At 41.1% G+C, this 27,442-nt stretch overlaps 2 long non-coding RNA genes across 2 annotated transcripts in view; one reads left to right on the top strand and one right to left on the bottom strand.

Annotated features, from left to right (window-relative positions):
• The window catches only part of LOC129658857 (uncharacterized), a 442,729-nt gene that overhangs the window by 275,240 nt on the left and 140,047 nt on the right, over positions 1 to 27,442 (top strand). The window lies entirely within an intron of this gene.
• Positions 7,840 to 26,996, bottom strand: LOC129658860 (uncharacterized). Its single transcript, XR_008717544.1, has 3 exons — positions 26,879 to 26,996; positions 8,910 to 8,976; positions 7,840 to 7,984 (listed from the first exon to the last, which is right to left on the bottom strand). It is a non-coding gene; the product is annotated as an uncharacterized LOC129658860 (long non-coding RNA).

Raw genomic sequence — 27,442 nt, 5'->3', positions numbered from 1 at the left:
GATGAACCTAGACAACATGTTGAAAAGTGGTGACATCACTTTGCTGACTTCATTCCATATAGTCAAAGCTATAGTTTTTCCACTAGTCATGTATGGATGTTGAGAGTTGGACTATAAGGAAGGCTGAACATCAAAGAATTGATGCTTTCTAACTATGGTGCTGGAGAAGACTCTTGAGAGTCCCTTGGACAGCAAGGCGATCAAGCCAATCAATTGTAAAGGAAATCAACCCTCAATCTTCATCGGAAGGACTGATGCTAAAATTGAAGCTCCAATATTTTGGCCACCTGATGCGAAGAGCCAACACATTGGAAAAGACGGTGATGCTGGGAAAGATTGAGGGCAAGGAGAAGGGGACGACAGAGGATGAGATGCTTGGATGGCATCACCGACTCAGTGTACATGCTGCTGCTGCTGCTCAGCTGCTCAGTCGTGTCCAACTCTTTGCGACCCCATGACTAGTCCATCAGGCTCTTCTGTCCATGGGAATTCTCCAGGCAAGAATACTGGAATGGGTTGCCATGCCCTCCTCCAGGGGATCTTCCTGACCCAGGGATTGAACCCAGGTCTCCCACATTGCAGGCAGATTCTTTATCATCTGAGCCACCAGGGACATGAGTTTAACCAAACTCCAGGAAATAGTGAAGAACAGGGAAAACTGTCCATGGGGTTGTGAACAGGGAAAACTGTCCATGGGGTTGTGAAGAGTCAGAAATGACTGAATGACTGAACAAAAACAACAAAATTAATAGAAAAATCTATAAAGGAAAGTACCCTGTAGAAAAGTTGGGATAGAATCTTTGGACGACTTTGCTCATTGTTGGCACTTGGTTAAAACAGAGAGCAGATATTATGTCAAGCTACAAACAGTTTGGTGAATCTGTTGTGGGGAAATTGGTATTCTATTCATGCATGATTTTCTGTGTTAGGGTAGTATGTTATGATATTTCAAGTTCTCATCTCATAATTTTTCTTGTCCCAGGCCATTTGCCCATAATTCCCTTCCAAATGAAAATTGCTGCCTGAATTTCTTGCATTTGCCTTTGGAGTTCTATTTCCTATTTTCTGCTTCTATTTCTCTTGATGACTATCAGGTGCTCAATTATCCACCCATTGCCTGCTAACATTCTAGGCATCAAATGCGAGTGCCAAAACAGTGAAAATATGGGGGTGATAGTAGAGGTGCCTGCCGTTTATGTTAGAACAATTCATTTAACTCCAAGGGCCAGAGTGAACCTTGGTTTCTTGTAGACCTAGGAATATATTTTCCTACGGAGACTCTTCCCTTATTTTAAGTAGCCTGAAAATAACTGGTCTAAGGAATAAAATGAAACCTCTCTTCTTCAAAAGCAAGAGTCTTAAGCAAAGGTGGTATCAAACCTTGAGACACTAAGGTTTGTGTGAATTCAAAATTCAGCAGGTTTCTATCACTCAGCACATCAAAAAATCTGAATTGTATCTTACAAAGAGCGACTGTAGGTTCTGGGTCCATTAGGAGCATATTAAACCATGGAGATATAAAACATTTTTTCTCTCTAGTAGTCAAGATCAAACAGAATTCTGAATGCAAATATACTCCATCATCTCACCAACAGATAGTCTTCAACAACTTAGACCGTGCGTGAGGAAGCACCCTCTCCTTAGGAAGAGTCTTATCTGGACAGTAGCGATAGGCCTGTCATGATGCCACTGCTTGGGTCCATAGCAACCACACAGGCAACACACTCCATGTTTATTCCTAGCATCATTGTCAGAACATTCAACACAGGCACTGCACACTCCAAAGAGCGCTACTTGATGGAGGCACAACCTATTCATACCCTCAGCCGCAAGAGATCCCGCCAGTCCATGACATGGGAGGTTGCTGAGCGCTCCTCCAAACTCTGCACCAGCCCTCCGTGATTTCTTACAGATATTTACTTTCTCACATGGCATATAGAACATTAAAAGGGTTTTGAAAAATCCCTCAGTTTTTTGACTTCTGAAGGATTATTAACTTCAAAGTCTGAAGAAATGTCGCCTTTCTATCTTTGGAAATGCCAGAAGCCTTTGCATATCCCTACCACAGGACCCAGCAACCCCCAGCAGAGAAGAACGATTACTGCCTCGGTGGCGAGAGGCTGGCTTTTGATCTCTTAACATATTGGAAATTACTTAAAGGTAAGCCATCTGCTAGCTGAGGAACAAAAACAGATTACATCACACCCTGCTAGAAAGATTGTGTTAAACCCTGTATATCAAGGCTTTTAATAATTCTATATTAAGTCAGCTAATAGGATTAGGTACACATCTTCTTTAGGCTTATTTCCTCAACTATTAAAAAAAAACTTTGTGTGTGTGTTTGACGATCTGCAAAATTCAAGAGTATTCCACTGTGAATAGAAAGGGTTCTTTCAAGAGAAGGAAGCATTGCTTCAGATCACCGTTGCTCTCCAGAGAGACGCGCAGCACAAGTGCGTTTCCAGAGCAGTTCGTGGTGGGGGGAGGGGAAAGCAGTGCGCTTCCCTGGTTGCTCACGTGCTTCGCTGCCTGTGCGTTACAGACCGCCTGCAGGAGCCCCATACCTGCACTGTTGTTCTTCGACGAGTCACCGGCGGGATGTGGGCAGGTGGGGAAGGTGAGGATGCCTGGTTCCCTCAATAGTGCTGGTTAATGGTGACCTTGGTGGACAGTTTACCATGACGTTGTGCTGTCACCTCAGTAGTGTCTGACTCTTTGCGGCCCCGTCGACTGTAGCCTACCAGACTCCGCTGTCCATGGAATTTCCCAGGCGAGGATACTGGAGTGGGTTGCCATGTCCTTCTCTAGGGGATCTTCCCAACCCAGGGATCGAACCAGGGATTGAACCTGTATCTCTTATGTCTTTTGCATTAGCAGACATGTTCTTTACCACTAGCGCCACTCGCAAGCCCAACCATGAGGTTGGTGTGGCACAAATATTGGGGATGAAAAAGGAATGAGCCCTGATTAATAAGAGCTTTGAGCACCTGCAATACTGGACAGTCCCAGCCTTGAAAAAACTCACGGTAAACTTGTATCATGGCCGTGTCATAATACTTTCCTCCCCACTCACGATAAGTTCTAGGTCATGGGAATATTACAGTATATTCACTTGATTGCATGTGGGGAATAAAAAGAAAGGGTCTTCTTTCTTCTCTGCCCCTTCTTTTGCTAACTTGTTTAGTGTTTTTCTACAATCCCAGAGCATTAAATATGCACACGATATAAATTAACCTCCACTCACTGCTTCTAAATCTTTAATAAGAAGTTCATTTACACACTCTGGGATACTAAATGTTGAAAGTTTTAGTAATAGTAACAACAAACACTTTATCTCTCAACGGTCCTTGAAGTAGTACCTGAAAACACACCTAAAAAATCTCAGGTCTTCTGAGATAAGCAAATTCTTATCTTCTTGACAACAGAGAGTTACAAACAATCAATGAGAGCAAATAAAATATAAGAATAACTTATTTAGAAACCATTATGTGTTGCATATTGAAAGTGCTTAAATGTTTATTTAAAATATAGATTTACAATGTTGTGTTAGTTTCCAGTGTATGGGAAGAAATTCAGTTATCAGAACTTTTTCTGTTATAGGTTAATCCAAGGAATTGAATAAAGTTCTCTGTGCTATACAGTAGGACCTTGTTATTTATTTTATACAAAGTAATATGTATCTATTAACCTCAAACTCCTAATTTATCCTTCCCCCCACCTTCTCCCCTTTGATAACCATAAATTTGTTTTCTATGTCTATGAGTCTTTTTCTGTTTTGTAAATAAGTAAATTTTTATCATATGTTTCAGATTTCACATGTATGTGATATATGACATTTGTCTTTCTCTGTTTGACTTATTTCCCTAAGTATGATGATCTCTACTTGCATCCATGTTGCTTCAAATGGAATTATTTTTAGTGTCTGAGTAATATTCCATTGTGTGTATGTATGTATGTATATCTATATATATATATATATATATACCACAAGTTCTTTATCCACTCATCTGTTGATAGACATTTTGGTTGCTTCAATGTCTTAGCCATTGTGAATAGTGCTGCTATGAACATTGGGGTGCATGTATCTTTTCAAATTAGGCTTTTCATCTTTTCTGAATATATGCCCATGAGTGGGATTACTGGATTACTGCTGCTACTGCTAAGTCACTTTGGTCATGTCCGACTCTGTGCGACCCCATAGATGACAGCCCACCAGGCTCCCCGGTCCCTGGGATTCTCCAGGCAAGAACACTGGAGTGGGTTGCCATTTCCTTCTCCAATGCATGAAAGTGAAAAGTGAAGTCACTCAGTCGTGTCCAGCTCTTAGCGAACCCATGGACTGCAGCCTACCAGGCTCCTCTGTCCATGGGATTTTCCAGGCAAGAGTACTGGAATGGGGTGCCATTGCCTTCTCTGACTGGATCACATGGTAACTTTTTAATTTTAGCTTTTAAAGGAACCTCCACACTGCACCAATTTACATTCCCACCAATAATGTAGGAGGGTTCCCTTTTTTTCACACCCTCTCCAACATTTGTTATTTGCAGAATTTTTTATTGTACCCATCTTGACTGAGCCATTCTGACTGGTGTGAGGTGGTACCTTATTGTAGTTTTGATCTGCATTTTTCTAATAATTAGCAATGTGGAACATCTTTTCATGTGCCTATTGGCTATCTGTATGTCTTCTTTGGAGAAGGGTCTACTTAGGTCTTCTGCTTATTTTTTGACTATGGTGTTTGGTTTTATGATATTCAGTTGTATGAGTTGTTTGTATATTTTGGAAATTACACCCTTGTTGCTTGCATCATTTGCAAATATTTTTGCTCATTTGCTAGGTTGTTTTTTCATTTTGTTTATGGTTTCCTTTGCTGTGCAAAAGCTTATAAGTTTGATTAGGTTCCATTTACTTATTTTTGCTTTTATTTCTTTCGTCTTGGGAAACTGACCCAAGAAAACATGGGTACAATTTTTGTCAGAGAATGTTTTGCCTATGTTCTTTTCTGTGAGAACATATGTTTTGCCTATGTTTTCTAGCTTTATGGTGTCATGTCTTATACTTACATCTTTAAGCCATTTTGAGTTTATTTTTCTGTATGGTATGAGGGAATGTGCTAACTTCATTGTTTTACATGTGGGTATCCAGCTTTTCCAGCACTATATGCTGAAGAGACTGTCTTTTACATAACTGATAGAGAATATGACGCAAATATGATGGTGAATGAATTTCTATTTGTTGTTGTTGTTGTTATTGATTCAACCATGCTGTATGGCAATGGCCTTAATCATATTTACTTACCACTCTAAAAATGTGCATTAATTCTACTCTATAACACACCTTCTGGGTGATATGAAGGACTTTATTAAAATCTGCTCTTTCTAATCTGGCCTCCTGGGAGTGAATCAGCAGCAACATTGTAAAATGTAAAAAGTAGAGAGGATCCTACATTGATTTACTATCTCAGCCTTAATTTTCAGCAAGTCACTTATTTCCTCTGAGCCTCAGTTTCCTCACATAGAAAGTGATAATAGTAATACCTACCTTCCAGAGCGAAGAAGAACTAAAGAGCCTCTTGATGAAAGTGAAAGAGGAGAGTGAAAAAGTTGGCTTAAAGCTCAACATTCAGAAAACTAAGATCATGGCATCCAGTCCCATCACTTCATGGCAAATAGATGGAGAAACAGTGGAAACAGTGGCTGATTTTATTTTGGGGGGCTCCAAATTTACTGCAGATGGTGATTGCAGCCATGAAATTAAAAGAAGCTTACTCCTTGGAAGGAAAGTTATGACCAACCTAGACAGTATATTAAAAAACAGAGACATTACTTTGCCAACAAAGGTCTGTCTAGTCAAGGCTATGGTTTTTCCAGTAGTCGTGTATGAATGTGAGAGTTGGACTATGAAGAAACCTGGGAAAAAAAAAGAAAGCTGAGCACCGAAAAATTGATGCTTTTGAACTGTGGTATTGGAGAAGACTCTTGAGAGTCCCTTGGACTACAAGGAGATCCAACCAGTCCATTCTAAAGGAGATCAGTCCTAGGTATTCATTGGAAGGATTCATGCTGAAGCTGAAACTCCAATACTTTGGCCATCTGATGCAAAGAGCTGACTCATTGAAAAGATCCTGATGCTGGGAAAGATTGAAGGCAGGAGGAGAAGGGAACGACAGAGGATGAGATGGTTGGATGGCATCACTGACTCAATGGACATGGGTTGGGTGGACTCTAGGAGTTGGTGATGGACAGGGAGGCCTGGTGTGCTGTGGTTCATGGGGTCACAAAGAGTCAGACATGACTGAGCGACTGAACTGAACGGAACTTTCCAGAGTTCTAGGGACAGCAATATCTACATAAAAGAACCAGGACAGAGTAGACTATAGAACATAGAAGGCACTGAATAAATGGTAGTCATCATCATTAATAATAATGATTGATGATTTGTAATGTTAGCATTCATAATAAGGCTTCCCTGGTAGCTCAGATGGTAAAGAACCTGCCTGCACTATGGGAGACCCAGGTTCAATCCCTGGGTCGAGAAGATCCCCTGGAGGAGGGCATGGCAACCCATTCTGGTATTTTTGCCTGGGAAGTCACATGGACAGAGGAACCTGGTGGACTACAGTTCATGGGGTTGTAAAGAGTTGAACACAACTGAGCAACTAACACACACATTCATATTAAAAATGAAAAGCATCATGCAGTTTTGTTTCCTATTAGATATGTTACATAAGAAAGTTTAACATCTAGAGGCAACAGCAGAACAGAATGTGAGGTGGAGGGCAAGTTTTCCCAGCCTCCTGCCATCATCCGATTCCCTGTTGAGCAGATATAAGCCTGGGGACAGAGGATACCCATCAGATGCCATGTCAGCCAAAACCGTGAGCTGCCACTGTCCCCTCTGTTTGCATTGGACTGAGTCATCTGCCTTTAGGTTCCACAAGGGCAAACAGCCAGCTCTCCGATGCAGCTCTTGTAACTCAGTCCCACACCGCTTTATTAAAGGATCTTTCCTATTTCAGTACCTGCCAGCAGGTGTGGAACATTAGAATGTTTACTCGAAATCTACTGCTGTCTTGATTTAGTGACCTTGGCTCAGAACTGACATATTTCTATATCAAAATAGCGGAAGCCTTCTTTTTCTCTCTTTCCTGATGCATAACATTCTAAAAGACAGGAATGGCCTTCAGCTAATACAGATCAACTTCCCTCAGCTTTTGGTCATTTAATTACTGTTGACTGCTTTAAGCTTTGTCACTTCCTTTATGGATTATGTTTCTTTCTCCTCTACTGCCGTTTAATTTATTCACTGACATAGTCAAACTTAAAATTATGTGATAGGGTTTGACATTTTTCTTATTCTCTAATATTTTTATTGTGCTGAATTTATTTAGAAGCAAATTATTTCCTGAAGGAGAAAATGTTTTAATGAGCTGACTTTTTACTTAATCTGTGTGTTCACTTCTTAGATCTTGATTCAATAAAAGAGAACACTCTGATTTCCTCCATCACCCGTTTCAAAGTGATGAACCCCTGCCATTCCCTTTAACTTTCCTACAATATTTACCTGTGTAGAAGTGCATTGTGTACTAATTTACATACTAAAAAGAAAAATTAAATCTTAAAGTGAAAACCAACCACCAATAGTACAAAGGGGGTTATCAGAATGATACAAGCATGGCAATTGCCTTCTTTCTGAGAACTCATTTGTCATCACTGATCTAGGCATAAAGGTGGAGAGGAAGGACTTTGAGTTTTAGAGTTATATACTTAATGGGTCAAAATCTGACTCTGCACCTCATAAGCTGTTTGTCCTTTAGCAAAATCCTTGACTTACCTGAAACTGTCCTTGGAAAATGAGAAGGAAATGGCAACCCACTCCAGTGTTCTTGCCTGGAGAATCCCAGGGATGGCGGACCCTGGTGGGCTGCCGTCTATGGGGTCGCACAGAGTCGGACACGACTGACGCGACTTAGTAGCAGCAGTCCCTGGAAAATAGAAATAACTGTTCTACCTTTCAAGATCATTGTGATGATTGATAAAATAAAATAAAATAGGGCTTTCCTTATGGTTCAGTTGTAAAGAATCTGCCTGCCAGTGCAGGAGACACAAGTTTTGATTCCTGATCCAGGAATTGATCCAGTTGTCAAATGAGTAGAGTCACCTCATATATTTGGAAGGCAATTAGAAAGGACTTTGTATAAGATGATTATTGTAAAATCCTCTTGTGGATTTCATGATATTTAAAGACTCTTCTAAGAATAGGGAATACACATATGAGAGTACTAGGCAGCCAAGAAAATATAAAGATTCACCTATTTTTTTTTTTTCTAACAACCCTAATAGTTTTGTGGCAGCAATAAAAGTGCCCTCTGAGGGGAACATGTAATTTACCCTTCAGCTTGGGAATGTCAGACTAGTGTCATTAGTCTGTCCTTCCCTGCATGACTTAACCATTTGTTTGACATCATCCATCTCCTCTGTGGTTAATGAAACCCAGCAGTGGGAGCTGCTAAACACAGTTATCCCACAGTTAACTTCCACGAAACCTCCCGCTTCTGCTACAGTAGTTAGTGCCAAGCAGGCGAGTATAGGAGTTTTGACTTGTTCCTAAGGACTGAGTCGCAATGAGACACTGGTTCACCAGAAACTCTGCTGCTGTTGTTTCCATTTTCTTGGTAAATATTTTCCAAGACTTCCCGTTGGCAGAGGAGGACACTCAAAATTGGTGAGAACCAATCCGGTTTTTCTAATTATGAGTTTTTGAAAACTTCAGCATCAGCCCCAAACCAGTAAAAGATGTACTAGTATATAAGTGGTTGGTTAAAGTGACGGGATCTGGGGCCTGACTGCCTGGGTTCAGGGTCTGCTTCTGCTGCTTGCTGGTTGTGTGGTGATGGGCTCATTACTTACCCTCTCCAAGTCTTCATTTCCTCATCTATAAACTGCAGATAGAAGTAGGATACACCTAGTAGGATCACTGTAAGAAATAAATACATAGGTGAACACAGGTAAAACACTTAGCTTAGCTTCTGGCACATAGTAAGTGCTCAATTAACAGGAGCTAGTACTCTTACTATTAGGCGCTATAAGCTGAAAATAACTTCCCAAGGGCCTCAGTGAATGTGTTTGAGAAATGAGTGACAAGGAACGGCTTCTCTGAAGACATTTGGCTGTGAGAAGAGCACAGCCTAGAACTGCTTTGAATTTCTCAGATCTCATTATCTTTTTCTTTTGTGAAAGAAAGAGGTCAACATTCTTGAAGACTTGTAGGTACTGCTCAGCACAAATCACAGAGAATTTTTAAGTGAATATTCCTTCTTCCGGGTAAGACTCCAGTAAGAGATCGTATTCCGCTGGCCCGCCTTCTATTTCTCTTGAATTGGTGCCATGTTCCCCTGGTGGCTCAGTGGTAAAATATCTGCCTACAATGCAGGAGACGCAGGAGATGTGGGTTCAGTCCCTGGGTTGGGAAGATTCCCCTGGAGGATGGTGTGGCAACCTGCACCAGTATTCTTACTGGAAAAATCCCATGGACAGAGGAGCCTGACAGGCTACAGTCCATGGGGTCACAAAGAGTCAGACACGACCGAGGCAACTGAGAATACACTCCTGCAATCCAATCACTATAGACTTTCCCTGCAGTGTGAATTATTTTCTCAAAGAGGAGAGCAACAAGAGGACAGAATCAGCCCTTCTCGGCAGTGTCTATGGTAATAGTCCTCAGCAACACTGTTGCAAACTATGCACAAAGAATTCACCCTTGGGCCAACCGAACCATTTCTTCCTCAACCCTGTGTCTCTCCTGAGGTCTACATGTACGATGATCAGACTCGTGACCACTGGATATGTCTAAAGCCTCTGCAAGTATAGATTTACACATAAATGCTCATATAAAATACTTCTAGACATGCACAAACATGCACAGTACGTATGCATATACAGTGCATATGCCTTTCTACAGAGAGAGAAACTTGGTCTTACATTTTGCTTGCAACAAGTCTTTATCTATCCTTTGGTCTAGTAATTAAACAAATGTAATTTATGATAATTACACATTACAACAAAGTAGCAAGTGGGCATTAACTCACTTGAGAAATACGTTCTGTTTTAGAGCCAGCACAGCATGATAGCCAGAGTCGAGAAGGCGTTAGTGCTGGGCACATGGCTCACTGCAGCATCCTTACAGACAGACTGAGGTCACCGGAGAGCAAAGGCCCACCATCCGCCGAACCAGCAGGGCTCCATGGCCCGCTCTGGAATGTTATCACCACTCCATGAGTCTCATTCACAAGTGGTTCAGGAGATGCCAATTCCTGTGCCTCTCTTGAGGATAAAGGGAAGGGTGTGAATTTGCCTATTTCTTCCACACACATGACAAAGGATTCTTCATTAGTCTTAAATACTGTCATGGGGAATATTAAGACTGCTGGGCTTAAATTAGAGGAAGGAAAATCCTTGTCTTCTTATCTGTTCATCCTACACTGAGCTTAAAGATGCTTCATGAACCTCAGCTTTGGAACGTGAGGATTTCAGGGCTGCACCAGCCATGTGGCTCCTGAGAGGAGAGCAAGTGAGGGGACTTGGAGTGGCTGCATTTGAGCCCACCCTTCCTGGCCATTTCTTTCTCCGCTGTGTGCTGTCCGAGCCCTGCCACTGATCAGGGCTGATGCCGTCAATGCAGAACAGAAGAATTAGAAGGATTGAAAACACCTCAGCAAGACCATGCCCCTGTTGGCCAGCTAGTAGGCAGAAACTTTCACATTTGTTACTTTAATGGATGGTGCTTCCCAGGTAGCACTCATGGTAAAGAACCCACCTGCAAATGCAGGAGATGTTAAGATCTCTTACATGTCTTAATACCCAAGACAGCTTTGGGTCAGGAAAATCCCAGGAGCAGGGCATGGTAACCCACTCCAATATTCTTACATGGAGAATCTCATGAACAGAGGAGACTGGTGGGCTATAGTCCATGGGGTTGCAAAGAGTTGGACACTTCTGAATCTACTTAGCACACATATACTTTAATGGATAAAATCATTGAAAGTCTGAATAAAAATTATAATACTGGGGAGGGTGATCATCATACCATTAATAGTTGCTGCTGCTGCTGTTGATAAATAACAGTACATAATAGTAGCTTTTCTTTGGGCCATTCATAGTTACAATGCAGTATTTTAAGTATCATGATTTGACTCTAAAGCAACTACTCTTAAGGGCTTACAATATTGCCCTTGTAACCTTATTATGTGCTGGTGTTTTAGAGCTCTTAATGGTTTTCTACAAGATCTTGAAAAAAAGGAACACAGCATGCTAAAGTTTTGTTAACATAGATGATCTGGGAAGATAATAGAGTTTTAGCAAAGGATGTGCTGACATACGTGAGAGGAATTGTTTAGAGAGGTCAGATACTGATCAGATGCTACAGTGAGGTTGCCATTGGCCATTCAGAGAGGAAAAATGCTAAGGGGTTACTAGAGAAATAAGATATAAAGATGAAAAATCTCCCTTGATGGAAATCACCTGGATTGCAGCTCTGTCTTCAACAAGTATTGAGGTTCATTCTGAAGCCCTAACCCGAGCCTGGCGGGGAAGAAGAGCACTGGGATGGTAACTGTCTTTCTAGTAGTTCTAGCAGTGTTAATCATAGTAGATATTTGAAAAACAATTTAATAAATAAATCAGGGCAAATATTTTAAGGGCACAAAGTCTCCCTTAAGGACATCTGCCAGGTCACAGACAGCCACAGATACTGGGCACCTTGCATTACATCTCTTTGTTGTAGTTAGGGTCCAGAAAGAGCTTGAGGAAAACTTGAGACATGTCTTGAAAATGCAGAATTCTAACACATGGGTTTTAGTCTCTAAAAACCATTGTGTTTTCTATGCATTGTTTCTACTGCAAACCAGAAGTTTGGCTGCTGAGCTCCCACAATACTGTGACTTCGTCGATGACCAACTTTCTGTCACGAGCTGACAGAAATTGCTGAGGAGTCAAATATGGTGGGCCGTGGACCGCTTGCTTGTTAAATACTCTCATACCAGCAGTCTTTGCGCTTTCCCTGTTGACAACAATAATAATAATAATAATAATAGCAGGAAGATATCTGTCTTTCTGTGGTGTGAAACTGAACTCCAGAGGAAGGATCTCATTTATCTGCCCCCTCTAGAAAGATTTCAGAAATAGGGCTGTGGTAGAAATATGTAGGAAATAGAGCAGTGGTGTTAGGGTCTTCAGGGGATTTTGTCTGAGATAACCAGGATTTTTAAAATGCCTTTCTGGAGACAAAATATACTATACCAAATACAATTGGAATAGACTGTCTCTTTCCTTAAAGCTTGTATTATATAAATGGATATAGCTGGACCTTTTGTTCTTCAACAAACAATTCCCATCAATATTCAGAAAGAATTTAAAGCTGACCAGTTGGACAAGGGAACTGGAGAGGGGAAACTGATGATGGAGGAGAAGAACGTGAAGGAGGCAAGCCCTGCTGTAAGTTCCCAGTCTAGCTGTTGTTGCTGTTTAGTTGCTTCAGTTGTGTCTGACTCTTTGTGACCCCATGGACTGTAGCCCGCCAGGCTCCTCTGCCCATGGAGTTTTCCAGACAAGAATACTGGAGTGGGTTTCCATGTCTTTCTCCAGGGGATCTACCTGGATCAAGGATTGAAATCACGTCTCCTGCATTGGTAGGCAGATTCTTTACTACTGAGCAACCTGGGAACCCCTCCCAGTCTCTACCAAGGTTAATAGACCCATTCATGCTCAAAGAAGGTCCCACTTCTTTTGAATCAAGTCACGTGAAGAGACTACTCAGTTGCTCACCTCTCAGTTTAAATCCAAAGCAATCAAGCCAGGTATGTGAAAATACTTTTTTTCCAAAGCACTTATTTTTACTGTCCAACTGACATTTTTATTATGATATAATATTCCATGCTTCAAAATGACTTTGAGAAGTTAATCTTTGGCCTACTTGGTAGATTGCCAGTGTGGGGCAGGGTTGAAAGGATGGTGGCACTGTGCTTCATTTTAACTCTATTCAATATCAAAGACATCACATGGAGACAGTTATTTAATATGATTCTAGTCCCTACCATGGTGCAAGATTTCCCTCAGCAGAATCAAGAGGGAAGGCAATGGGGTAGTTCTCCAGGAGCCTTGGGCTCATAGCTGATTCCAGATGGGCCTCAGTTTCTTTGTTTGTAAAATGAGACAAGAATAGCTTCCCTGAGGTCCCTTCCCAACTCTGCTTTTCATCTTGGTTAACATTTTTTAAAGTATGAAATGTCTAAAAATGATCATAGTATATTCCCCTGATTCTCTATGGCATCACTTTTTGAGACACTCAAAACAGAGTGTTTCTCATTCATTTTCTGCCAAGTAAAAAGATAGATAAGTCTAATCACATAAACCCAGTTCAAAGAGGGAAGGTGAGAGCCAGAAAAATTTTCCATGTAACAGAGAATAAGAAAAAGAGGCAAGCTATGTCAGATCTGCATTTCCAGGCATCCGCTTCCTCTACCTATACTCAGAGAATAAGGTAACACCCCAGGACTAATTCCAGTTCTGTCACTAACCCTTAGCTTTGACATTCTGGGGCTATAAAAACACAAGAAAGAGAAAACAAGATGGCGGAGGAGTAGGTGGACGTGGAGTACATCTCTCTCCATGGATACATCAGGAATACACCTTCAGACACAGAAGTGCATGCAGAACACCAGCTGACAGCAGGCAGGAGTACCTGACCAGCAGAAAGGAATATATAGAACCATGCACAACTTGGTAGAATGAAGGAACACGGGGGAAAAACAGGAGTGTTAATAGGACTGGACATGCCCTTGGTGGGTGAGGAACTAACGCAGGGGTCTGATCCCCACATCGGGGCAATTGTCTGAGTCAGAGGAGAAGCAGTTAAGGCTGCGAGTTAAACAGCTAATCTGTGGCAGCCTAAATGGAATGAGAATCAGACAGTCCTTGCCGCAGCCATACATACCCTGGAGTCAGACAGTCCTTGCCGCAGCCATACATACCCTGGACAGGGACACGGGGCCCCTGGAAGGCGCAGCAGATGGGAACTGGAGTTTAGGAATTGTGGGGCAATCCCAGGGCAAGGGCTGCTGTTGACTGAGGAGAGACAGATTGAGGGGATGTGAGGGAGGAGATTGTGGTGGGAAATGTCTGTGGAGGACGGCCCAGCAGCCATGGAAGCAAGGCGATACTGCTGAGTCACGAATAGTGGGTGGAGCCATCACCACACCCTCCCTCTCCCCACAGGCTACCATCCACAGCTGAGTAATAGAGACGCTGGCCCATCAAACGCCTGACGCGCTGAACTACAGAGTAGAACCCACCCAGGGTGCCCCTGTAAGTGACTGATGTGCCCATCCACAGTGTAGGACCCCAGCCAGGGGGGCCCCTCTATGTGCTTGACACACCAAATAACAGAGAAGGACCCCAGGCAAGGGAGCCCTCTAAGTGCCTGAATGGGCAGAGCTATGGAGAAAGACTGGCCAAAGAGACCTTCTGATCACCAGCTACAAGAGTCTCAAGGTAAGACTCTGATAGGGCCATAACTTCTGTGACAGAGGCAGTCCATGTCCCTGCACACTTGGTTCCACCAGGGTCCCTGCAAGCCAAGCAGCTGCGCCACCTTCATGCTCAGCTCTCACTGGGGCACAGCTGCCACAGGCAAAAAAAGTCTTGTGTCTGCGCACAGGGTCGCCTCAGTAGTGTCCAACACTTTGCAACCCTGTAGACTACTTCTGTCAGGGAGGCTTCTCTGTCAGGGATGGGGGATTCTCTAGACTAGAATATTGGTGCGTATTGGCCAATACTGGTTGCCATATCCTTCTAGAACACTATATTTCCTGCTGCCCTAGCCGCCAACTCCCCTGAGTACCTGGTGCGGCCAGAACCCCTGTGACCCAAGCAGCTGCACCACCTCCACACCTGGCCTTCACAGGGGCAGACCCAAGTCCTCCAGGGCAGCCTCAGGAGCAAACCCCAGTGGACGACCCACATGCAGAGGTGGAAATAAAACCACACTTGAAACCCAGGGGAAGTGTGGCTAAGGAAGACCCAAAACCTTCCCACCAGCTGTACAGGCTGCAGATTAAATCCACACGATCAACAAGGCTGACTCTGTGTCTATGGACTATATAAAAGGTCACTGAGAGCTCCCACAAAAAGAAAATGCACTAGTTCTGATAGCTGTGGTCATTGGAGGCAAGAACACACAGGAGTAGGACCAGGTTAGAATCTGAGCAGCCCCCACAGCAGGTCCAGAGACAGCACAGTGTTGGGCATCCTAGGGAGGCGAGGTGGACTGTGACTCCCAGAGAGGGAAAGGACTCTGACAGCAGTGACTCAAGAAAAACATTTATGATGATTATGTTTTGACTTGTTTTGTAGATTCTTTTGAATTTCTTTTTCTTTTTTTCTCCTTCCCCTGCCCCACCCGTTGTAATCATCAATTTTATTTGCACTATGAAATCTAATTAAGCTTTTGAGCTTTTTTTCCTTTCTTTTCTCAGTCACATTTTTTATTGTTTTTATAAACCTCTGCCTCTATGTTGGGCTTTTGCAGTTCTGTGTAATTTTCCTTTTTTAAAATTTTAATTATTTTTTAAACCTATTATTATTTTTTCTATATTTATTCCTTTATTTGCTTTTCCTACTGTTTCTTTCCCCTTGCAGTTAATCTTTAATGTATATAAATCTTCTTTATCTACCTCTATTTAACTTTGCATATCTCTTCTTTCTTTTCTTTCCTCTCAAAATATTTGTAGTTTTATGTTCATTGCTTTAGTCCTCAATTGGCACCTTGCTTTAGTTTTGTTTTCCAGCTTGTGTTTTAATTAGTTTTGTTCTGGTAGATATAATTTAAGGTTTCCTTTGTTTGCCAGGTCAATCTATTGTGCTTTATTTTTGTTGGGCTGTTTTGATTTTGCTTATGTGTATGTATATGTGTATATTCAGTCACTTTTATTGTTGTTGTAAACCACTGCCTCTGCATTGGGCTTTGCAGTTCTGTGGAGTTTTCTTTTCTTTCTTTCTTTCTTTTTTTTTTTTTTACTTTTTTCTTTCTTCTTCCTTTTTTTCTTTTCTCTTTTTTATAATTTTAATATTTTTAAGCCTATTATATTTTTTCTACATTTATTCCCTTGTTTTCCTTTCCTACTGTTCTTTTCCCCTTGCAGTTAACCTTTAGTGTATACAAATCTGCTTCATCTGCCTCTATCAAACTTTGCATATCTATTCTTTCTTTCTTTCTTTCCTTTCCTCTCAACAGATTTGTTAGTTTTGTTTTCATTGCTTTATTCCCCACTTGGCACCTTGCTTTAGCGTATTTTCTAGTTTGTGCTTTAGTTAGTTTTGTTCTTAACTGGTAAATATAATTTTTGATTTCCTTTGTTTGCCAGGTCAATCTACTGTATTTATTTTTGTTGGACTGTTTTGACTTTGCTCATGGGTGTATATGTATATGTGCATATTCCATTATTTTAATTAGTATTTGCCAGATTTTATAACTGCCATTTGTCTGGGGTTCTTCCTTGGTTTCTCATTTTCGTTATTTGTTTTACTTTCACTTAATGCCATAAAAAACCACTTTTGGAATCTTCATTCCTGACCAAAGATCAAGCTCTGAGCCTTTAGAAAGGGAGCACTGATTCCAAGACCCTAGACTACCACAGAACTAACCCTGCTGCTGCTGCTGCTGCTAAGTTGCTTCAGTCATGTCCGACTCTGTGCAACCCCATAGACGGCAGCCCACCAGGCTCCCCCGTCCCTGGGATTCTCCAGGCAAGAACACCGGAGTGGGTTGCCATTTCCTTCTCCAATGCAAGAAAGTGAAAAGTGAAAGTGAAGTCGCTCAGTCGTGACACCATGGACTGCAGCCCACCAGGCTCCTCCGTCCATGTCCATCAGAGGAAAAACAAACAAACTAATAAAAATTCAGCACAGATCTCACCCTATATGAAGCTTATACAAACCACTGGACCAACCTTAGGAGGGCAGAGACCAAAAGGAAGAAATAATTCAACCTTGAAGCCTAGAAAAGGAGACCTCAAACACAATAACTTAAAAAAAATAATGAAAAGACACAGAAATACTACACAAATGAAGGAGCAAGCTAGAAACACATTCAGGCAAACTATCTGAAAAAGAATTCAGAATAATCATAGTAAAGATGATCAAAACCTTGAAAACAAAATGGAGAAAATGCAAGATTCCATTAACAAAGACCTAGAAGAATTAAAGAATAAACATACAGAGACAAACAACACAATTACTGAAGTTGAAAATACTCTAGAAGGAATCAACAGCAGAATATCTGAAGCAGATGAATGAATTAGTAAGCTGGAATATAAAACAGTGGAAATAACTTCTGAAGAGCAGAATAAAGTAAAAAGAATGAAAAGAACTGAGGATAGTCTCAGAGACCTCTGGGACAACATCAGATGACCAACATTCGAATTATAGGGGTCCCAGAAGAAGAAGAGAAAAAGAAAGGGTATGAGAAAATTTTTGAAGAGATTATAGTTGAAAATTTTCCCAACATGGAAAAGGAAATAGTCAGTCAAGTCCAAGAGGCACAAAGAGTGCCACACAGAATGAACCCAAGGAGAAACACAACAAGACACATACTTATCAAACTAACAAAGACTAAACACAAAGAAAGAATATTAAAAGCAGCAAGGTAGAAATAACAAGTTACATAGAAGGGAAACCCCATAGACTTAACACTGATCTTTCAGTAGAAACTCTGCAGACCAGAAGGGAATGGCCAGATATATTAAAAGTACTAAAAGGGAGAAACCTAAAACCAAGATTACTGTACCTGGCAAGGATCTCATTCAAAATTGAGGGAGAAAAAAAATCTTTTCAGACAAGCAAAAGTTAAGAGAATTCAGTACCACCAAACAAGACAAACATTCAGATCAGATCAGTCGCTCAGTTGTGTCTGACTCTTTGCGACCCCATGAATCGCAGCACGCCAGGCCTCCCTGTCCATCACCAACTCCCAGAGTTCACTCAGACTCATGTCCATCGAGTCAGTGATGCCATCCAGCCATCTCATCCTCTGTCGTCCCCTTCTCCTCCTGCCCCCAATCCCTCCCAGCATCAGAGTCTTTTCCAATGAGTCAACTCTTCGCCTGAGGTGGCCAAAGTACTGGGGTTTCAGCTTTAGCATCATTCCTTCCAAAGAAATCCCAGGGCTGATCTCCTTCAGAATGGAGACAAACATTAAAGGGACTTATATAATCGAGAAATACAAGAGAAGAAAAAAGAGCTACAAAATCAACCCCAAACAATTAAGAAAATGGCAATATGAATGTGTATATCAATAATTACTTTAAATGTAAATGGATTGAATACTCCAACCAAAAGACACAGACTGGCTGAATGGCTACAAAAGCAAAACCCATATATATGCTGTATACAAGAAACCCACTTCAGACCTAAAGACACATATAGACTGAAAGTGACAGGATGGAAAAATATATTCCATGCAAATGGGAAGCAAAAGAAAGCTGGAGTAGCAATCCTCATATCAGACAAAATAGACCTTAAAATAAAGAAGATTACAAGAGATAAGGAAGGACACTACATAATGATCAAGGGGTCAATCCAAGAGGAAGACATGACAATTGTGAATATCTATGCACCCAACATAGGAGCACCTCAATACATAAGACAAACACTAACAGACATAAAAGGAGAAATTGACAGTACACAATAATAGTAGCAGACTTTAACACCCCACTCACACCAGTGGACAGATCATCAAAACAAAATTAATAAGGAAACAGAAGTCTTAAATAATACAGATGGGATGGATCTCATTGATATCTTCAGGACATTCCATCCAAATGAAGAAGAATACACCTTCTCAAATGCACATGGAACATCCTCCAGGATAGACCACATCTTGGGTCACAAATGAAACCTCAGTAAATTTAAGAAAATTGAAATCATATCAAGCATCTTCTCTGACAAAAACTCTATGAGACTAGATATCAATTACCAGAAAAAAACTGTAAGTAACAGAAACACATGGAGATTAAACAATGTGTTTCTAAATAACCAACAGGTTACTGAAGAAATTAAAAGGGATATCAAAAAATTTCTAGAAACAAACGACAATGAAAACACGACAACTCAAAACCTATGGGATACAGCAAAAGCAGTCCTAAAAGGGAAGTTTATAGCAATACAATCCTACCTCAAGAAACAAGAAAAACATTGAACAGACAGCCTAAACTTACACCTAAAACAACTGGAAAAAGAATATCCAAAAAAACCCCAAAATTAGTAGAAGGAAAGAAATCATAAATATCTGGGCAGAAATCAATGAAAAAGAAATGAAAGAAACAATAGTAAAGATTAAAAGCTAAAGGCTGGTTCTTTGAGATGACAAACAAAATTGACAAGCCTTTAGCCAGACTCATCAAGATAAAAAGAGGAAAGAATCAAATCAACAAAATTAGAAATGAAAAAGGAAAGGTTACAATAGACAATGAAGAAATACAAAGGATTATAAGAGACTGTTATGAACAACTATATGGCAATAAAATGGATAATCTGGAAGAAATGGACAGATTCTTAGAAAAGTTCAATCTTCCATGACTGAACCACAAAGAAGTAGAAATTATGAACAACCCAATGAAAAACACTGAAATGGAAGCTGTGATCAAAAATCTCCCCAAAAACAGAAGCCCAGGATTACATTGCTTCACAGGACAATTCTATCAAATATTTAGAGAAGAGCTAATGCCTATCCTTCTAAAACTCTTTCAAAAAATTGCAGGGGAAGGAACACTTCCAAACTCATTCTACAAGGCCACCATCACCCTGATACCAAAACCAGACAAAGACAACACAAAAAAAGAAAATTACAGGCCAAAATCATTGATGAACATAGGTACAAAAATCCTCAACAAAATTGTAGCAAACAGAATTCAGCAACACATCAAAAGGCTCATACACTTAGATCAAGTTGGGTTTATTCCAGGAATGCAAGGATTCTTCAATATATGCAAATCAATCAATAAATGTGATATACCATATTAACAAATTGAAAGATAAAAACCATATGATCATCTCAGTAGATGCAGAAAAAGCCTTTGACAAAATTCAGCACCCATTTATGATTCAGTCCAGTCACTCAGTTGTGTCCAACTCCTTTAAACCCCATGAATCACAGCACACCAGGCCTCCCTGTCCATCACCAACTCCCAGAGTTCACTCAAACTCATGTCCATCGAGTTGGTGATGCCATCCAGCCATCTCATCCTCTGTCGTCCCCTTCTCCTCTTGCCCCCAATCCCTTCCAGCATCAGGGTCTTTTTCAATGAGTCAACTGTTCACATAAGGTTGCCAAAGTATTGGAGTTTCAGCTTCAGCATCAGTCCTTCCAATGAACACTCAGGACTGATCTTTAGAATGGACCAGTTGGATCTCCTTGCAGTCCAAGGGGCTCTCAAAAGTCTTCTCCAACACCACAGTTCAAAAGCATCAATTCTTTGGTGCTCAGCTTTCTTCACAGTCCAACTCTCACATCCATACGTGACCGCTGGAAAAACCATAGCCTTGACTAGATGGACCTTTGTTGGCAAAGTAATATTGCTGCTTTTTAATATGCTATCTAGGTTGGTCATAACTTTCCTTCCAAGGAGTAAGTGTCCCTTAGTTTCATGGCTGCAATCACCATCTGCAGTGATTTTGGAGCCCCCCAAAATAATGTCTAACACTGTTTCCACTGTTTCCCCATCTATTTGCCATGAAGTGATGTGACCAGATGCCATGATCTTAGTTTTCTGAATGTTGAGCTTTAAGCCAACTTTTTCACTCTCCTCTTTCACTTTCATCAAGAGGCTTTTGAGTTCCTCTTCACTTTCTGCCATCAGGGTGGTGTCATCTGCATATCTGAGGTTATTGATATTTCTTCCGGCAATCTTGATTCCAGCTTGTGCTTCTTTCAGCTCAGCATTTCTCATGATGTACTCTGCATATAGGGGCTTCCCTGGTAGTTCAGATGGTAAAGCGTCTGCCTACAATGTGGGAGACCTGGGTTTGATCCCTGGGTTAGGAAGATCCCCTGGAGATGGAAATGGCAACCCACTCCAGTATTCATGCCTGGAAAATCCCATGGACCAAGGAGCTTGGTGGGCTACAGTCCATGGGGTCACAAAGAGTCGGACACAGCTGGGTGACTTCACTTTCACTTTCTTTCACTCTGCATATAAGTTAAATAAGCAGGGTGACAATATACAGCCTTGACGTACTCCTTTTCCTATTTGGAACCAGTCTGTTGTTCCATGTCCAGTTCTAACTGTTGCTTCCTGACCTGTATATAGGTTTCTCAAGAGGCAGGTCAGGTGGTCTGGTATTCTTATCTCTTTTGGAATTTTCCACAGTTTATTCTTTAAAAAATGGGCATAGAATGAACCTACCTCAACATGGTAAAGGCCATATATGGCAAGCCTACAGTAAACATTATTCTCAGTGGTGAAAAACTGAATACATTCCCCCCAAGATCAGGAACAATACAGGGTGTCCACTCTCACCACTGTTATTCAACTCAGTTTTGGAATTTCTAGCTACAGGAATCAGAGAAGAAAAATAAATAAAAGGAATCCAGATCGGAAATAAAGTAAAGCTCTCACTGTTTGCAGATGACATGATACTGTACTTAGAAAACCCTAAAGATAGTATCAGAAAATTACTAGAGCTACTCAGTGAATTTAGCAAAGTTGAAGGATACAAAATCAATACACAGAAATCACTTGCATTTCTATATAGTAACAATGAAAGATCAAAAAGAGAAATTAAGGAATAAGTCCCATTCACCATTGCAACAAAAAAGAATTAAATATCTAGAAATAAACTTACCTAAGGAGACTAAAGAACTGTACACAGAAAATTATAAGACACTAATGAAAGAAGGAAATGGCGACCCACTCCAGTACTCTTGCCTGGAAAATTCCATGGACTGAGGAGCCTGGTAGGCTACGGTCTATGGGATCACAAAGAGTCAGACATGACTGAGCAACTTTATTTTACTAATGAAAGAAATCAAAGGCAACATAAACAGATGGAGAGATATTCCTGGTTCCTGAGTAGGAAGAATCAATATTGTGAAAATGACTATATGACCAAATGCAATCTACAGATTCAACGTGATCCCTATCAAATTACCAATGACATTTTTCAAAGAACTAGAACAAAAATATTTCACAATTCATATGGAAGCACAAAAGACCCCAAATAGCCAAAACAGTCTTGAGAAAGAAGACTGGAGTCAGAGGAATCAACCTTCCTGACTTCAGATTATACTACAAAGCTACAGTCACCAAGACAGTATGGTACTGGCACAAAAACAGAAATATAGACCAATGGAACAAGATAGGAAGCCCAGTAATAAATCCATGCACCTATGGGTACCTTATTTGTTTTACAAAGGAGGCAAGAATATACAATGGGGCAAGGACAGTCTCTTCAATAAATAGTACTGGGAAAACTGGACAGCTACATATAAAAGAATGACATTAGAACACTTCCTAATACCATATGCAAAGATAAACTCAAAATGGATCAAAGACCTACATATAAGACTAGAAACTATAAAACTCTTAGAGGAAAACATAGGCAGAACACTCAATGACATAAATCAAAGCAAGATCCTCTATTACCCAGGTCCTAGAGTAATGGAAATAAAGACAAAAGTAGACAAGTGGGACCTGATTAAACTTAAAAGCTTTTGCACAGCAAAAGAAAGTATAAGCAAGGCAAAAAGACAACACTCAGAATGGGAGAAAATAATAGCAAATGAAACAACTGATAAAGGATTAGTTTCCAAAATATACAAGCAGCTCATAAAACTCAATACCAGAAAAATAAACAACCCAATCAAAAAGTGGTAAAAGGACCTAAACAGACATTTCTCCAACGAAGACATACATATGATGATAATTAACACATGAAAAGATGCTCAACATCTCTCATTATTAGAGAAATGAAAATCAAAACTACAATGAGATATTACCTCAAACCGGTCAGAATGGCCCTTATCAAAAAGTCTACAAACAATAAATGCTGGAGAGGGTGTGGAGAAAAAGGAATGCTTCTTGGGCTGTTAGTTAGAATGTAAATTGATATAGCCAATATGGAAGATGGTATGGAGATTCCTTAAAAAAACAGGAGTAAAACCACCGTATGAAAAGCAAGAGAGTTCCAGAAAAACATCTATTTCTGCTTTATTGACTATGCCAAAGCCTTTGACTGTGTGGGTCACAACAAACTGTGGAAAATTCTGAAACAGATAAGAATACCAGACCACCTGACCTGCCTCTTGAGAAACCGATATACAGGTCAGGAAGCAACAGTTAGAACTGGACATGGAACAACCAACTGGTTCCAAATAGGAAAAGGAGTACATCAAGGCTGTATACTGTCACCCTGCTTATTTAACTTATATGCAGAGTACATCATGAGGAACGCTGGGCTGGAAGAAGCACAAGCTGGAATCAAGATTGCCAGGAGAAATATCAATAACCTCAGATATGCAGATGACACCACTCTTATGGCAGAAAGTGAAGAAAAACTAAAGAGCCTCTTGATGAAAGTGAAAGAGGAGAGTGAAAAAGTTGGCTTAAAGCTCAACATTCAGAAAAGTAAGATCATGGCATCCGGTCCCATCACTTTATGGGAAATAGATGGAGAAACAGTGGAAGCAGTGTCAGACTTTATTTTTTTGGGCTCCAAAATCACTGTAGATTGTGACTGCAGCCATGAAACTAAGGGACACTTACTCCTTGGAAGGAAAGTTATGACCAACCTAGATAGCATATTAAAAAGCAGCAATATTACTTTGCCAACAAAGGTCCATCTAGTCAAGGCTATGGTTTTTCCAGTGGTCACGTATGGATGTGAGAGTTGGACTGTGAAGAAAGCTGAGTGCAGAAGAATTGATGCTTTTGAACTGTGGTGTTGGAGAAGACTCTTGAGAATCCCTTTGACTACAAGGAGATCCAACCAGTCCATCCTAAAGGAGATCAGTTCATTGGAAGGACTGATGCTGAAGCTGAAACTCCAATACTTTGTCCAACTTATGTGAACAGTTGACTCATTGTAAAAGACCCTGATGCTGGAAGGAATTGGGGGCAAGAGGAGAAGGGGATGACAGAGGATGAGATGGCTGGATGGCATTACCGACTCGATGGACATGAGTTTGAGTGAACTCCGGGAGTTGGTGATGGACAGAGAGGCCTGGCGTGCTGTGATTCATGGGGTCGCAAAGGGTTGGTCGCAACTGAACTGAACTGAACTGATGACCTGGCAATCCCACGCCTAGGCATATGCCCTGAGGAAACCAAAATTGAAAAAGACACATGGATTCCACTGTTCATTGCAGCACATTTACAATAGCTAGAACATGGAAGCAACCTAGATGTCTATCAACAGATGAATGAATGAAGAAGTAGTGATATGTATACACAATGGAATATTAGTCATAAAAAGGAACACATTTGAATCAGTTCTAATGAGGTGAATGAGCCTAGAACCTATTATAAGAGTGAAGTAAGTCAGAAAGAGAAAGATTAATATTGTATTCTAACACATATATATGGAATCTAGATAATGATTCTGAAGAATTTATTTACAGGATAGCAATGGAGAAACAGACATAGAGAATAGACATAGACATGGGGAGAGGGGAGGAGAGGGTGGATGTATGGAAAGAATAACATGGAAAGTTACGTTACCATATGTAAAATAGATAGCCAACAGGAATTTGCTGTATGGTTCAGGAAACTCAAACAGGGGCTCTGTATCAACCTAGAGGGGTGGGATGGGGACGGAGATGGGAGGGAAGTTCAAAAGGTAGGGGATATATGTATACCTGTGGTTGATTCATGTTGAGGTTTGACAGAAAAGAACAAAATTCTGTAAAGCAATTATCCTTCAATTAAAAAAAAAATTAAAAAAAAAAAAAAAAGAGGCAAGACCAAATTGCTAAGCAACTCAGTGTTAGTCCTGAGCAAAACTGAATTTGGGAAAATCCATCTTTGGCCTCTATTCAAATCCCACTTCCTGCTTGTTCTTTGTTCTCTACAGAAAGGTTATTGTTCTCTGTTACAGTCAAAATTAAAAAAAAATAAGTCTTCCCAGGAACGTTGTATATGAGTAGAGTCTAGAAAGTAAAAAAACCTTCCTGCTCCAAAGATGGAACCTGAGGGAAGAAAGTACATTGAACAGAGTCTGGTTTACTAACAACTACCATACTCCACTTTCATGTTTCCATTTTTCTTCATGAATAAAATTTAAAGGCAGTGATCAGTGAAAGCGACAGCGTTAGACACTCAGTGGTGTCCAACTCTTTGCAACCCCGTGCACTGTAGCCCAGCAGGCCCCTCTGTCCATGGGATTCCCCAGACAAGAATACTGGAGTAGGTTGCCATTTCCTCCTCTAGGGGATCTTCCTGATGCAGGGATTGAACCGTGGCTTCCTGCATTGTAGGCAGATTCTTTACAGTCTGAGCCACCAGGGAAGCCCCCAAAATAGTGATTGGAAATATACAAAATGTGAAACTCTTCCCTTCCCTCCTTTTAAAAACCTCCCAGTTGCCAACTCCCTTTTTCATGGAAACCATCACGATAAAAAGAATGGGTCCCATCTCCAGGCCTTTCCAGCTCCTCCTAGGCTTTCATGCCTCATCCCTCCTCACAAAGTCTTCTGATTCTCTTTAACTTGCTGCTTCTCCAAGAAGAAGCTCTGCCCAGTGGTAACTTAAGATATATCTGACCAGTATAAATGTTGTTAACTTCATTAATCGACTTCTAACTGCCTTTTCTTTTTATGAAGGAAGGATCAAAGCTCTGAGAAACAAACTACAAATAACCCCCCAATAGTAGCAGGATGGTATTTCAAAAGGAGGCATGAAAGGAAGCTCACCAACAGTGATACTTTTTCCTAATGGTTCTAAGAGGATAATTAAGTTGTTTATCACCTTTGATGCTTATAACCCTAACACAGGTGTTCCCTGGAAACCAATTAAAAATACTTACAGCTGATAAAGAGTGTCTCTCAGCTCAACAGATTTACTAATAATTTCAATCCCATTTGGAAAAGAATCTTGTCAGTCCTTTGGACACCAAAAGGCAATATTCACACTCATTTACACTTCAGGGCCTGTGGTGATAAGCACACACAGGGTATTTACTCTGCCTCTCTTGATCTTAGTAGCAGTGTCCTCCAGAAAGCTTCCCTTGGCCATTGAATGTTAAGTTTAATTTCTGAGTATGAATTGTGCTCAGTAGTTTGGGATTTCCTTTGAAAGGCAATGGACCAGGATCTTTCTGATGATAGCTTTACCTAATTGTCAGGAAGCAGTGGTGCCTTGAATCTGTGGCCCTAACTTTGTAACTTTCAGTGGACATCAAGTTGAACATTTTTTATTTCTTCAGGGACTCATAGAATCCAGAAAGGATTCTTTGTGAAAATCTCAGGTGGTAACAGTTGTCTTGGGCTTCCCCAGTGGCTCAGACAGTAAAGAATCCACCTGCAATTTAGGAGACTCAGGTTCGATCCCTGGGTTGGGAAGATCCCCTGGAGGAGGGCATGGCAATCCACTCCAGTGTTCTTGCCTGGAGAATCCCCATGGACAGATGAGCCTGGTGGGCTACAGTCCTTGGGGTCGCAAAGAGTCAGACAGGACTGAGCAACTTACACATGTACAACAGTTGGCTTATATGGCTGACTCAATAGAAGGTGGACTCCCACTTGGTAAGTCTGGGCAGGACCCACTTGTTTCTCTTACATTCTGAGCAGTTGGTTCACCACCTCCCCACCCCCCAACCTGGTCCAATTCACTTACAATGACTATTTTTCCAGAAATTATTTCAATCTAGTTGAAAAGCTTCTTGACAAAGTTCCTGCTTCCAGTGTCTGAAGGCTCACTAGTTCTCTTGTGGGAATGTTTGCTGGTTGATTGGTGGGTCGGTTCAACTCCTTTCATCTGCCTCAGCCTCATTCTGATCCCTCCTCCATGTCTTTGCTGCTGCTGCTGCTAAGTCTCTTCAGTCGTGTCCAACTCGGTGCGACCCCGTAGACAGCAGCCCACCAGGCTCCCCCGTCCCTGGGATTCTCCAGGCAAGAACACTGGAGTGGGTTGCCATTTCCTTCTCCAATGCATGAAAGTGAAAAGTGAAAGTGAAGTCGCTCAGCTGCGTCCGACTCTTAGCGACCTCATGGACTGCAGCCTACCAGGCTCCTCCGCCCGTGGGATTTTCCAGTCAAGAGTACTGGAGTGGGGTGCCATTGCCTTCTCCACTTCCATGTCTTTAGAGCTATGTTAATTCTCAAGTCACTTTATATCCCATTAGTTATTCACTCTTCAGTTGGGTCAAGAGGTATGGTTTTAGAGTTAGGCATTTCTCTT

This window comes from Bubalus kerabau, chromosome 8 (genome assembly GCF_029407905.1).
Source record: "Bubalus kerabau isolate K-KA32 ecotype Philippines breed swamp buffalo chromosome 8, PCC_UOA_SB_1v2, whole genome shotgun sequence".
Classification (NCBI taxonomy): Eukaryota; Metazoa; Chordata; class Mammalia; order Artiodactyla; family Bovidae; genus Bubalus; species Bubalus kerabau.
The sequence above is the reverse complement of the archived record's forward strand: the minus strand, read 5'-3'. Positions and strand labels throughout refer to the sequence as shown.